The sequence below is a fragment of the Diabrotica undecimpunctata genome, chromosome 7 (assembly GCF_040954645.1).
Source record: "Diabrotica undecimpunctata isolate CICGRU chromosome 7, icDiaUnde3, whole genome shotgun sequence".
Taxonomy (NCBI): domain Eukaryota; kingdom Metazoa; phylum Arthropoda; class Insecta; order Coleoptera; family Chrysomelidae; genus Diabrotica; species Diabrotica undecimpunctata.
In genome coordinates this window covers 83,431,222-83,447,851 of record NC_092809.1, presented here as the reverse complement: position 1 = coordinate 83,447,851, position 16,630 = coordinate 83,431,222, and positions in this window count along the sequence as shown.

The window sequence follows — 16,630 nt, the reverse complement described above, 5'->3', positions numbered from 1 at the left end:
TAAATAATTGTACACTAATATTTCATTATCGTAATATATGATTGATTGATTAATTGTTAGATTGACACAAAAGTTGAGAAACTGAGTTTATAGGTTATGTCATACTATTGACAAATGTTGATAGTGTTAAGTAAATTATTAGTTTAAATCACTCTGCAATCAATCGTAATTCAGTCGATTCAGTCATATCAATAAATATTCTACCGAGAAAAAGACGTTGTCACGTAAAATCTTCGCCCGTAAAACCGACTTTACAGGCAACCGATTTTTTTCTCACTCTATTAAAATTTGACCGTGCAATTTTAATGCGGCATCTTATTTCTCTTGTCTGATCAGTATCTTCTGTGATCTACGCTCCAAGGTATTTGTACGAAGATATTTGTTTAATTTCTGTATTATCTAGTACCAGCTTAACTTTGATGTTTTGTGCTTTTGTAAATACCATGAACTTGGTTTTCTTTGACGACACAGTCGTCAGATATGCTATAATAACATATCTTATGTTATTTAGTGGCTCACCGTTTATTATAAGGCCCTCACGGGCCTCGACAAGCGCTAATTCTAAGATGGCTTGACTGTATAAATTGAATAACAAGGGTGATAAATTAGACCCTTGGCGGATCCCACGGCGAATCTGGATATCCTCGGTCAGTTCATTTTCAATTTTTCAATTTTCCAATTTTCAATTTTGCTGTTTGGTTTCAATAGAGGTTACATATGATTCTAATGTCTCTACTTATGTTTTTATTTAATAAGATTTCTTTAAGCCGATTATGCTGCACTCCGTCAAATGCCTTCTCAAAATCAATGCCTTCTCAAAAGCTACTAGATATGTATTAATAGCAGGAGCATTTATTGTCTAGGGGGTTCAGTTGGGTATATAATACAATATTAATTTTTACAAATATTAAGTTTATTATTCAAGAAGGTGAATTGTTGTCGCTTTAAAGTGGTGTTCTCACTTTTAACAGTAGTTTGACAGTTACTGCGGACGATGTGTATTTAACCTTGCTGTACCGTTCGAGTCAACTATCCAAATGTACTGTTCGGGTCCATATGACCCAACTATGGTTTACGGTCCTTAATCGAAATAAAATAAGCTAATGGTGCTAAACAAAACTTTATTAACAAAAAATTTTAGTTAATTAAACAAAAATGATGTTGCTAATGTAAATTAAACCTGCTAAAATCTATTGCTATAAATAAAATATAATATAATAAAACAATAGAATTTTTAAATAATCAAAATATTGAAACGATACACAAAGATCCGACAGAGAAATATCAAAAACAAATTAAGCTAGCGTTAGAAAATTCAAAATCAATAGTAAATTCAACAGAACAGAAATACCTTATAATACCTAATAATAATCTAGGAAAACTTCGCTTCCTTCAGAAACACATCCTAAAGCCATCCTTTTTGTAACAGAACTGCTAAAGTTCTGGCATAAAGGCATATTAGTACCTCTTTGGCTTTTCCCCTCATATAGTTCAAACTTAACGAAGTATCCATTAGGAGTATTTAAACACTAAAACTTACACCGAATGGGCTTTCCCCTAATAAATTGTTTGAAATGATGACGACTGTAATAGGGTTCCATCGCCTCATCCAGAGACCATACAGTAGGTAACGGGTTTGCATACAATTGAAACTTTGATGACATATGCTTCATTACTTTTCTTCATTTATCCTGTGGATCAGTTTCGTTGTTATCACTAATGAAGGTATTTAAAAATAACCAGAAACCTATCACGAGATATAGCATTTGACACAGCCGGGGTGGAGGTGTCAGCCGATTTCTCCCAATACATTCTTCGATTTGGAAGTTTCACATATTCATAAAGCAACAAAATAGCCAAAAATTTATAGAACTCTTCATGGGAAATTGTAAAAGATTTATTTCCATTTTTGTACTTCGCATATTTTTGGGACTCTTCGCAAATTTGTTGAACAAATTCCAATGGCCAGAAAAGCTTAAAAAATCAATTGGGCGACCTCCTGACTCGATCATATCATTTATGATTTAAGGTCGATTTTGAAGTTTATTTTTTGTTTTTAAATTAGAATCCTCTGGCAACTCTTCTTCAAAATGCAAGGATTTTCACGAATGTCTTGTTTTTTCGAATTTCAATTTTTTAGGCTTAGGTATGTTCTTTGCTGATCCTGTTCTCATTTTTGAAGTTGAGGGTTCCAAATTCAATTTCATCCTTTCACGGTCGTCTGTATAAATTCATGTTATTAGTATTCACCAAATTTTCTTCCTCTGGAACTTCATCGATATCCGTGCCTTCGTCGTTTTCAGGGGGACAAACACGAACAAAAACAATATAATAACCATTAATTGCGCACCGGCAAGTTCATCGTCATTATCGGACTCTTCCAGACACGCTATTAGCTCTTCTCGGTAGTAAGTGGTCTCCTAAAAAAAAATAAATATAAAACTACAATGCCTAAGTAAACTAATCCTAACGTATGAATTTTCATACGCTTAATTTTTGAATACCTTCGTTAACACAAAGTGATTCTATATACCACTAAATATAAATAGTAGTGTAATATTACCTCTAAATGAAAAAATAAACAAAGAATCTGACTAAAAACATAACAACTTATCAATATTTTTGTATAAAGACACACCTACTCTCCCACTTTTGACAGAATTTACTTGTCACGTCATTTTGATTTGATTAAGAAGCCATATTTTTAACGAAATACACCAAATAACCGGTAAAATATAAACACCACACGTTGTTTAATTGATATTTGATACAATAAACAGAAACCAGCGCCGTCTTTTCGCTGCAAGGTTAAACAAAAATGGTATGTTTTGCGTATGAATATTTAGACGGTAGGTTTTGAGAGTAAAGTTTAGAGCCTGACCCACTACTCTGAGCCGCGTAATGTAAGTTGCCTATTATGAATTTGAATCGAGGAAATTGCTCACAGACTTACGCATGACATCTTAGTTCTTAGTGACGTGACAACTTAGTGTTTTCTTGTCTTGTTTATTACAGTTATAGACTACACTGATAAATTTTCGATTATTTCTATCGTTCACAGTTCTGTTTTCTTTTTGAACATTTATTTATTTGATTCATTCGTGCCTTATAATGTGAATTTTTTTGGCTTGCTCAAAAACGTTTTAGAGACCTTTTCTTTGTAATAGCTATAAATGAATAATTTGTCCGTTTCGAAATACACTCTTGCTCGTCAATTAATATTTTTTGTTGCGCTTATGTTTCCAATAAAAATTCCAATACAGAGTGTGTTATCATGGCAATACTGATGCCAATTTTATTATTTTAGATGGAACACCAGGTATATTGTTGCGTAACAACAATATTTAATATTTTTATTTAATTTTGTATTGTATTGTTATATCACACTGTATATTAGTTTAGATTTATAAAATTCTTTTGTACCATCCAATAATCTGTACGGCGCCGATAATTTGTATTCAAATAACTTTGTAGACATAAGCTTCTAAAACCGTAAAAGAATTATAACAATGAAGGGATTAATGTTTTCCAAATTATCGGTTTGAGTCATTCGAAAATTCCCAAAATTAACGAAAGTTTACAAATATCCTTCTCAGGTAATTAATTTTACCAATGAAAGGAAAGTTTAAGGTATTTTAAATGTAAACATATCCTTTAGATACGTCGAAGGGGTCAGGAGGAGAATTTCTGAATGTTAAGACACGATTACGAGCCGAGTTATGACTGGTGTGCGAAACAAAGGCATCAGGACAAGGTGTAAGGACAAAAACACCTGCATCTTCGCTCATGGTCCTTCGAGCCGGATATCTTCACATTTCAACTTCGAATCAAAGATCTTCGCATGTCTTATCTTCAAGTTAGACATTAACGCAGCATCTTCAGGGTCTTCTTTTAGTAACAATTGTGAAGTGAATACTGTTGCGATAGATGATGACGTGTCATATGACTCAAAACAGTAAACATATTTATTACTAATATCCTTCTCATTCAAGTCTTTTCTAGATCATATACCAGAAGCCGCTATAAAAAACCAGTATGGCGTGACCTTCCAGTCTTTTGGCCAAGGGTCAGGAAGGCCGACGAGTTTCTAGACGTATGGGTCCCCCTCCGCCGTAATTCGAGAATAACTGTATTATATATGTATATATATATATATATATATATATATATATATATATATATATGTATATATATATATATGTATATATATATATATATATAAATATATATATATATATATATATATATATATATTACAGTGTGATATATACATAATACATAATGTATATATATATATATATATATATATATATATATATATATATATATATATATATATATATATATATATATACATCCTACTATCATTTTCGCATCGATATATTATGCTGTTACCATCAATTTAGCATCGTCTTGCAAAGTAGCATCTGTATATCAACGCTACTTTACAAGACCTTAATAACTGTTTTCCCGTACTTGTTACAAGAATTTTAACCATCTCATTGATTAGAGTCTTGATACCGTGTTGGTATTTTAAAATATCCGCTTTCTCTTTTTATCCCTTACTGAGTTATATAAGTTTATTCCAGAAAATGTTTGAGTCTAAAATGATGGTACAGTGAAAATATTATATATATTTAGTTCAAGGTTTTACCGTTTACTCGCTGCCATTATATACATGAAAATGTATATCTCACTTTCATTATCAATCATTTAAGCATCAGAAATTTGGCATCGTTGTTGAATATAATATTACCCACGACGAAATAGTAAATTTAAGAATATATATATATTTTTTTCATCTACAAATCATTCTGGCATCATGTTTGGTTAAAAGTACCGGGTTATGATATATTGCAACTACCTATTGTATCTTCGCTCCAATTCGTCCAGTCGCGACGTACAGCACCTCAAATGATAGGATTTAACCAATAAAATACAATAAGACAGAAAAATCAAATATAGCAGCATGTCAAAAAGGCCTTAATTATATATCTTCGTTTCTATAAGTCCAATCGTAACGTACAGTATCTCAAATGACAGGATTTAACCAATTAAAAACAATGAAATAAAAAAAATAAATACAGCAACATGTCCAAAGGGCCGTAGTCACGTATCTTCGGTCCTATTAGTCCAATCGTGACGTATAGTACCTCTAATGATAGGATTTAACATAAATAATACAATGGGATAGAAAAATCAAATGCAGAACAATGTCAAAAGGGCCTTAGTTGTGTATCTTTAGTTCTATTAGTCCAATCATGACGTGCAGTACCTCAAATGAAAGGATTTGACAAATAAAATACAATGAGGTATAAAAATTTAATGGAGTAGCATGTCAAAATGGCCTTAATTATGTATCTTCGGTCCTATTAGTCCAATCGTGACGTACGATACCTCAAATGATAGCACTTAACCTATAGAATACAATGACATAGAAATCAAATACAGCATCACGTCAAAAGGGCCTTAGTTACGTATCTTTGTTTTTAGTGGCCCAATCGTGACGTACAGTACCTCAAATGATAGGATTTAACCAATCGAATACAATAAGATAGAAAAATAAAATACATCAGCTTGTCAAAAGGGCCATAGTTATGTATCTGCGGTCCTATTAGTCCAATCGTGACGTTTCGTACCTTAAATGATAGAATTTAACTAATATAATACAATGAGATATAAAAATTAAATAGAGTAGCTTGGCAAAAGGGCCTTAGTTATGTATATTCGATCCTATTAGTCCAATCGTGACGTAAAGTACCTCAAATGGTACCATTTAACTTATAGAATACTACGACGTACAAATCAAATACATCAACACTAAAAGGACTTTAGGTATATATCTTTGCTCCTATATATGTTATGTCAAAAGAGGCTTAGTTGCGTATCTCCGGTCCTATAGGTCTAATCATGACATATGGAACCTAAAATGATAGGATTTAACGGAGGTAATACGATGGTGGAGAAAAATTAAACATGGCGGCATCTAATAACACCTTAAACTGGCAGCAATAAAACGAATTAACGCACAGAAGTGTGTGGCATATTACGTGACAGGATTATTAGCGAATACCATACGATTACGTCATACATCTCTTTGCATACGTCCACTTTTAGTTAACTACTTAGTATGTATTCAGTACTTTGCTTTACGGTTGTTGAGGCATTAACTCTTAAACAGAAGAATGTTAAAAATCTTGAAAGCTTTGAGATGTGGTGCTACCGCCGTATACTAAAAATAAGTTGGGTGGATAAAATTACAAATGAAGAGGTAATACGCAGAATAAATAACGATCCAGAAGTTATACTGAATATAAAAAAGAGAAAACTTGAATAGTTTGGCCACCTGATGAGAGGACAAACGTACACATTCCTACAAAATATAATGCATGGAAAAATCCAAGGACGCAGAAATCCAGGCCGTAGAAGAATGTCCTGGATGAGAAATTTAAGAGAGTGGTTTGGCTGTACCACTAACGAATTATTCAAAACAGCAGTAAATAAAATTAGAATCGCCCTAATGATATCCAATCTCCGATAGCAGAGGCACTCAAAGAAGAAGATATGATAAACTCGAAAAATCTCCAACGTTCACTGATAGACATATGCCTCCCGTTCAGTACACACATTTACTGCTCCTTGACGCTGTGACGAGAATGAGATAGGATTTAACAAATAGAATGACAGAAAACTAAAAAAGACAATGTGTCAAACGTGGAATGCGTCGCAGAACGTGAAATATTAGCGTAAAATTATATGATGCCATAGACGGTTCTTTAATACCCAGCAAACTCGCTTTGTAAAGTTACATAGCAGGGATCTGTGCGAGAAAAAGTCGATCATTCGTTTTATAACCCAAAGGGGACCATAAAATATTCAACGTTAAAATTTGACATAATGTAACGGTATGACAAATCTTTTTTCTTCCGCATGTGCTTGCCTGTGTACCTATACAAGGGGAGTCGTGCATAACCTTTAAGTTGATCGTAAAACATAACTGCAACAACAAGTATGTTGACGACTTGGGTTAGTATATACAGTGCATTCCGTACGTTTTTTAAACATGGTTAGGAAATTGTTGACTGGAAGCTATTAAAGAAGTTCTTAAAATAATTGCGGGTCACCACCTTTTCTGTAAATGGAGTGAATATTGTTATCGATTTAATTTTTTTCTTCAGTTGAATAATTCCTGCTGGTATTTGGTCTAAGCTTACTTCTTTTTCTCATTCAAGCTGTTTCATAGCTAATTTTACTTCCTCTTTATAGTGCCCTGTTCACCTGTTTTGGTAATTTCGGACTATTTCATCTCTTATAACATAAAACAGTTGTTTCAGATATCTTTATCGCGTTTCCTTTTTTTTTATGGATGAATATGCTGCCGTTTTCATCTCCTACTATTTCATATGGAGCTACACGATTAACAATTCCAAATCAAAAAAAGACAAATAACACTCCGAATTATATTATACAACTAATAGTCGAAAAATAAAGAGCAAGAGGTAGATAATCAGACAATTAAGATGAGCGCTACATGATGTACGCAATGCCAGATTTGAACACTACATTAGTACATTGTCTAAAGAAGATCATTCACTATGGATAGACACACACTTAAAGAGACCTGATCAATGCAACCCACTAATTAAGAAAGATGACGTTAGTTGAGGGAGATCAGACCAGGAAAAAATGTCAACATTTTCAGAATACCAGATAATAATAATCAAGCAATAGAACACTGAAAACTTTTGTTTTTAACTGTACGCCCGTGAATGACTTATTATTTTTTAAATAACACTTAATATTGCACTTTTTTATTGTATTTTTTTCATCTTTCAAGATAATTCCTATAGGAGTATATTTATTTATAACATACGGTCTTATGGGAACAAGAGTTGCAGTAAAAGATTTTTCTAAATATAGAATGTAAACCATATTTCCAATATATTTGTGAAAAAGAACCAGTTTATAATATTCCGGACGACGTAATAAAACCTTATTTTAGACTATTGGTCGATGAATTGAAATCATTGTTCAAGAAACGAATTATTCATGTGCAGATGTTTTACTATAAAAACATGTAAAACCAAAATCTCGATTAAAAAAATTGCAACCAGTTACTCACGATGAAACTTAACCCCATTATTGATTTTACAAGTAATAAAATGGGTCGACAAAAGACCAGTTTTAATCCTTACAACATTTAAACATAATAGTTATATCTTGGTTTAATCAGATGAAAAGAAAAATTATACACAAGTACTAAAACCACAAACTTTTCTCGATTATAACTTGGTGAAAAAGAGTGTTGATTTTAGTGATTAAGTGGCTTCTTACCAAAGCCCAATACGCAAAATTCTGAAGTGGTACCGGAAAGTGGCAGTGGAATTAATATTTAATACCGCATTTAATACCGCAGTAGTAAATGCTTAGTTGCTAAATAATAGAAAACGTAAAAAAGCGACAACCTATCCTTGAGTTCAGACTGGAGTTCGCGAACGCATTTGCAAATAAAGAAATGTTGTAACCCTCACGAACAGTTACACCCAAAAATACCATCTCAGGCAAAGCGATGTAGATAATACAAAGAGAAGAAAGTGTACAAGATGTAACAAAATTTTAAGAAGAAGCATGACTAGTAGAAAGGACGATAGAAAAGTTAAAAAAGTTAAAACATACTCTGAAGAATGTGATGGCAAAACTGGAATCTGTCTAGTGTGCTTCAATGGAGCACATTAAAAAACAATTTTACTTATACAGGAACTATTATTGAGTAAAAACGTATTATACCTCAAGTGGCCTTATAGTATTGGAAGTCGTAAGTTGATAGTTTTAGTAGAACATTTTAATTGTTAATTACCTCCGTAAAAGTGAGTTATAGTATTTATAAAAAGATGGATGTAAATAATATGCCTTCGACATCTAAAAAAGCTAAATGTGAATATACCTAAACGTAGATTGACCACTGCTGAATTACAATCATTGTTAGAAGCATCTGGCGAGGACGATGTAGATTAAATGAATGGTGGAAGTGACTCTGATTGACTCTGACGAAATATTTGCACAAAGTCGTTCAGAAAAATCGAGGATTGCGTTTTGGAAAGAAACAACACAAACAGAATTTAAGACTTTTCTCGGACTTATGTTCCATATGGGGACAATTAAGATGAACCGTCTGAATGACTACTTAAAAAGTATGGGTAACTTCTATAATAGTGTTGACTTGACTAGATAATTGCTCATAGCCCATATTAAGAAATAAGCGAATAGATAATCCTCACTTGTCAAAGAAACTGAAAAAACGTGAAGTGGTCTAAAAACTAAAAACTCCCCTATTCAAACTGGTTTTTAATAAAAAATTTAATAATATGTTAAAGTTTTTTTAATATACCCTAAAACTAAAAGCGGGAAGAATCGATTGCAAGTTACAAAATACTTGTAGAGTCATACTGTTTGGACAAGTACAGTTGCTTAAATAATCGCTTTCTGTCATAAACAAATTGAATAAATTGTAAAATATTTTTTGATCTGCTTGATATTTAGCACACTTTAATAACTCATCAATTGCCATAATTGCCTGTCGTTAGGCCAAAAACAAAGTTATTAACATTATTTATAAATTACTACAAACATAATATCATAGAGTTTACGGTTTTTTGGAATTATATCAATTATTTATGTATTTAAATTTGGTATTTCTCTACATAAAAAACTTTTTATGGTCTACAACTATTATTTGAATTATTTTTCTTTAGAATGTGTACAAAACGTTTTATAAGCAAAATTTTTTATTTTGCCTTTTAAGATTGTTTAAAAAAACAAAGCAAAATCAACTGTACGTCTTTACGAATTTTTCGTCAGCTACCCCTCATACTATTTAGAATTTAAATTTCTGTATAAGATTTTTTTAAATTATTTAGCGAGGTTCCGTGAACTACTTTCTTATGGCATGGTCAAAGTCAAATATTATTTTTTTATGTGATTAAGCCACAATTATTGGTCGTTATTGAGATGAAAATTACATTTTTAATTAACTAATATTTAACGTTTTGATTTCCACTATTATTTTACAATAGCTTTGTTTATTGTACTAATTATGTAAACATGTGTATACACATTTTGTACAGAAAAACATTTTTTGAGAACGATTTCCGGGATGGAAATCAAAATTTCAAACATTATCACAATCACAACCAATAATAAAGGCCTTAATCCCATAAAACCATAATATTTATCTCAAACTATTCATCGATAGCTTCGACTAAACAGGTTGTAAATTAAAATTTATGTAAAATATTCCCCTACACGATTCTCTGGGCAAAAATATCTAGGTTAAATAAATATAACATCTAAACGAAGAAAAAAACCTGTTGAGACTGCAACTTGTGAGCAGGTAGTTTCAATGTCGTTATTCGAACTTGACCCAAACAACCGATCGATATTTAGGTATCTAAAATATTATTTTAAGGGTTAATACCGGCAACATCTACTGGCTCTAAAATGATGCCAAATACAGTGATTTTACCGCTCGATGTTAAAACGTAGTTAAATATATAAAAAAAATCGGAATATTAAAAAACCGACAACAGTGCCAAGCCTACAAAGGTGCCCTAAACGAACATACACAATTTATAAATAGAAAATGATAGCAATTCTTGGTGATGCTACATTACTGCAACGTGAAAAGAGTTCAAAAGGATAGCGGGATGTATATATATATATATATATATATATATATATATATATATATATATATATATATATATATTGTTATGCTATGTAAAATTAAAAATAATATTGGTTTGCTCGTAATATATTTCAAATTATAAAATATAATAATTCAAAATATTTCAACTGATAAACTATAAACGATATTTCAAAGAAATGAAAGTCCATTATCTTTGGATTACCTGTAGTAAACAAAATTTAAGATATGCATAAATTATTTTCTTTGTAAAATATATTCGAGTGACATAGCTTAAGTGAAGTGAACGTAGGGAAACAATAGAACAATGCGAGAGTGGATTTTTCAAATAGAATTGTACGCCGATACGGTGAATAAGACAATAGAATCGAAATATTTAAAATGTATAATTCTCCGTTAGTTTTTAAGAATTTGTAGAAACGATTAGCATGTTAATAGTTTTTAGGAAAGTTATAATTGCAGTTAAGGTTGTTGTTTGTTATCTAAATGAGGATAAATATGACGAACTTTGATTGGCAAAGAGTGGAAAAAAGTGGGAGATATGGAGGAATGAGAGTTTAGCTAGATTTTAGAGGGAAAAAAGATCATCAGTTGTTTTCCAAGGGTGCAAGGCGAACAGTCGTTGTTCTTTGGTGGTTCCCAAGTAATAGTAATCATTAGAAGTGAATGTTTGTGAGTTTTCGTGGAGTAAGTGTATCCTGACGGAAGCTGATCCAGTAAAATATTGTAAGTCATATTTTTCTACTTATATATTCCAAGAGTCACTGTTCAGGCCGGAACAAGAGATTCAGTTTATCGAGAGGAGAAGAGGCTAGCGTCCTTTGAACGATACGTGAATTTGAAGGAGATCATTGAAGACGAGAGGCTCGCAATAATTTGTTGTAAGATTGCTGATTACCTAGGGAACTGCCAACAATAGATAGTGTAGGCTACAAGGAACAAGGATTTGGACAACTCATCATCGAAGAGATAGTTTTTTTTACCATTAGTCAGTTTTTCTTTATCAACAAAGTTTTTTTTTATTACTTCAGAAAAGATAGAAATATTTATCAGGAGATATAGAACAACAATTTTGATTTGAAATTTTAATTTATATAGTGTATAACATTAAATTTTGAAAGTTCACGTACGTAGAACAAAATTTTGATAATCATATGAGATATTTTTGTTTAAGATATTTGAGTGTGAATTATATTTCAATATATAATTTTGTATCATATATGACTATTATTCCGATATTCCTTAGACCTTACCTATCATATGTAAAGCATAGATATTGAAGCACGAATATAACCCTGAGATAAGAGAATTAAATAGTATGATAAAATCATAATTGCATCATTTAAATAAGTTCAATTAATTAATTAATTAGCTAATTAATTGCTTTGCGCACCTTTGACTTTTAATACCACATTAATATATATATATATATATATATATATATATATATATATATATATATATATATAATATAGATATATATATATTATATATATTATATATAGGATAGTCTCGTTCCAACCTTTGCTGGAGACGGTCGCATAAATTTGTTTTTCTAGTACAAAAATATCTATTATTATAGTAACCAGTTCTTATTGGAAACTATATCGTTAATTACTAATATTAATTATCAGTGTTGTAAAAACGCAAACAAAATAAAACAAGTGCTATTTCCAAACGCCAAATACCGGCAAATAAAAGTCATAGGCGTATCATAAATAATTGTTCGTGATGTATAAAATATTTAATCGTGATACAGGATGGACATAGACAATCCGTTCTTAAATTCAAACAAAGTGAGCAGATCTCCGATGAGAAGTTCAACTTCAGAAAAACACATTGCTAATCTGCAAATAACTACCATGCAACAACCATCGAGCAACAGAACCTTGTCTAGCGAACAACAAAGGAATGAAAATTGCTCAACCAATATAGTACTCCAAGAGACAGAGTCAACTGAGAATCAACATGAACAACCAGGTAACTCTTTTCTTTCTAATCATGCTTCTTCTTCTTCTTATCTACCGTCACAAATATACATCGCTAATCCACAAGATAGCCAAGAAAACAGAGATCAAGAATGGAAAACTGTTCAAGCCCACAAACGAGCAAGAAATGACAGCCCTGGAGGTGATAAACAACTAAAACAAACAATAATGAGCGATTACTGGCTCAAAGCACCCACACCAACGTCTAATAGATTTGCTAGCTTAGATGAAGTACCTGATGAGACCAACCAAACCAGAACTGATGCAGTTAAAGAAAGTATTCAACCCCCACCCATATTCGTTTCAGATGTAGGTGATATAAAACCTCTTCGACAATTGTTAGAAACAATATCCCCTCTGGGATATTCCATCAAATGTCTCTATAACAACCAAGTAAAGATCCACCCCTCAACTTCTGAATATTACCGAAACATAACCAAAGCACTCAATGAGAAAAATACACATTATTACACCTACCAAACAAAGGAAGAAAGAACATTCCGAGTTGTGCTTCGTAATATGCATCAGACAGCAGATAAAGACGCTTTAGTACATGAGCTAGGATTAATGGGACACGAAGTAACCAACATAGCTAATATATATAAGAATGGATCCAAAATAGCGCTTCCGCTCTTTTATATAGAATTAAAAACTAAGCCAAATAATAAAGACATATATAATGTGAGAGCACTCCAGAACATGATTGTGACCTTCGAACCACCATATCCCAAACGTCAGGTTCCCCAATGTACCAAATGTCAACGCTACGGTCACACACAAAAATTCTGCCATATGCCTCCAAGATGCGTAAAGTGTGCAAGTAATCATCTTACTTTACACTGTCCACGAAAAGAACGCAGCAATAACGTAAAATGTGTACTTTGTATGGGAAACCATCCGGCCAACTATAAGGGCTGCAGCGTATACAAACAAATACAAAAAGAAAAATTCCCCCAACTCAGAAAGAATCAAGAGACCCACAGAACAGACACCCATGAAACCAATAGTCAAAGAGTAACCCCTGGTGTTTCTTACGCTCAAAAAACTTCAGAAAATAGTCAAGCGGATGAAATCACAAATCAACAAACTAATGTCGGCTCAAACCATTCAACGAAAATCGCCAACCTTGAAAACCTGATGACAAAACTAGTAGAGAGAATGGACACTATGCTTAATCTTCTTATGTCTATGATTTCCAAAATGCACTAATGCAACACAGACTTAAAATAGCCGTCTGGAACTCAAATGGCCTAACGAACCACATCCAAGAAATAAAAATTTTCCTCGACGAGAAGAAAATTGATGTTATGCTTGTATCAGAAGCTCATCTAACAGACAAAAACTATATCAAAATTCCAAAATACATTGTCCACTACACAAAACATCCAAATGACAAGGCACACGGTGGCACAGCTATTATTATCAAATCTAATATAAAACACCATGAGTTAAATAAGCTCAGCGAAAAGTACCTGCAATCAACTAGCATTGTCATCGAAGACTGGCTAGGCAACCTTACCTTATCTGCGGTCTACTGTCCTCCTGGTCAACCAATAAACGAAAACAACTTTAGCACCTATTTCAGTTCTCTTGGACACAAATTCATAGCAGGAGGAGACTTTAACTGTAAACATCATCACTGGGGCTCTAGGGTAATTACAACAAGGGGTAGACAACTGCTGAAGTCAATAACAGGAAACAACCTACAACACATATCTACAGGAGAACCAACTTATTGGCCTACAGATCCAAATAAAACACCAGATCTCTTAGACTTCTGTGTGATTAAAGGTATCTCTCTTAACTATTTAGCAATAGAATCATGCTGGGACCTCTCTTCAGATCACTCTCCCATTCTAATTGACCTAGACTCCAAAATCATACTCAGAAATAAGCCTCCAGTCCTAACCAATAATCAAACAAATTGGAAAATATTCCGAAGCGCACTAGCAGAACAAATACCAACGAACTTGCCACTTAAAACAGAATTACAAATTGAAAATGCGGTACAACAACTTACTACCTCCATACAAAAGGCAGGTTGGATTTCTACTCCTGAACAAACAACATGGAAGGAAAGCATAAACTGTTCGCAAAGTGCAAAAAACCTGATCGATGAGAAAAGAAAACTTAGGAAAAAGTGGCAAAACACACACGCTCCTATTGACAAACAAAATTTAAACAGAATTACCAGAAGACTTAAAAATCTATTAAAAGAAGAGAAAAACAGGGGGATCCAAACTTACTTAGAAAATTTGACTCCGTCCAAAGACACCAATTATTCTCTATGGAAGGCGACGAGAAAGGTAAAAGGTCCACAAGACGCCATACCTCCTCTAAAAAATGTCAAAGGTAAATGGGCAAGAACAGACACAGAAAAATCTGAGACATTCGCTGAACATCTTTCTACAGTATTTAGTCCATTTAACAGAGTAGTGCCATTAGAACAAGAAGAACCATTTAATTCTTTTCTTGAGGCTCCATATCAAATGGATCTACCAATCACCAAGTTTAATATTAAAGAAGTAAAACAGATAATAAAGAATGAGATACAACCCAATAAGGCTCCGGGATTCGACCTCATAACGGGTAAGATCCTCCAGGAACTAACCAATGACTGTTACAGAATAATCACTATGATCTTCAATGCTATGCTTAGTCTGCATTACTTCCCTCTGCAATGGAAAGTGGCACAGATTATACTCATTCTAAAACCTGGTAAAGATCCAAAAGATGTCAACTCATACCGACCGATTAGTCTACTCCCAGTCATCTCTGAGGTCTTCGAAAAACTTCTACTACGAAAAATCAAACCAATATTGGACGAAAAGTGTCTCATACCTGACCATCAATTCGGTTTTCGTAACCAACATGATACAATAGAATAAGTTCAAAGAACTATACACAACAATAAGAAGTAGTCTCGAGAACAAACAATATTGTACTGCAGCCTTTTTAGACGCCTCTCAAGCTTTTGACAAGGTGTGGCATACAAGACTTCTGTACAAATTAAAGAAAAATTTACCTTACCCTTACTTTAAACTGCTTCAATCATACCTTACAGAAAGGAGATATTTGGTACAATATAGTGAAGCCTATACAAAACTCTACCCCATCCTATCTGGTGTACCTCAGGGTAGTGTGCTCGGACCGATTCTGTACCTGATATATACGGCTGACTTGCCAATAAGCAATAACCTAACGCTTGCAACATTCGCAGATGATACTGCTTTCTTGGCCTCTCATAGCAACCCAATAATAGCATCAGAGAGACTGCAACTACATCTGAACAAAACAAATGAATGGCTTAAACTCTGGAGAATTAGAGTAAACCCCTCAAAATCTACACAAATTACATTCACTCTAAGAAGAGGTATATGTCCACAAGTTAACCTCAATGGACATCCTTTGCCCCAAAAGCATGACGTAAAATACTTAGGTATTCACCTTGACAAACGTCTAACTTGGACCAAACATATATGGACGAAAAGGCTTCAATTGGGAATTTTATACAGAAAACTTTACTGGATGTTGGGAAAAAACTCTCACCTATCGATTGACAACAAGCTGCTGATATACAATACAATAATAAAACCCATTTGGACATATGGCTCACAGCTCTGGGGTTCAGCTAGCAAATCTAATATTATGATAATACAAAGATTCCAATCCAAAACTCTGAGAACAATCGCTAATGCACCTTGGTATATCCAGAATGATGCAATACATAGAGATCTTCAGGTACTAACAGTCTCTGAAGAGTGCAAAAAAAACTTCTGAACAATATCAAAACAGGTTGCGGGTGCATCCTAATACCCTGGCACACAATCTTCTCAACAACCAACAAGCGAAGAGATTGAAGCGACATGACCCCTTGGACCTACCTCAACTATCCTGACAGAGCCTACAGCAGTGGGAGTTACGCCTTCAACAGCACCCA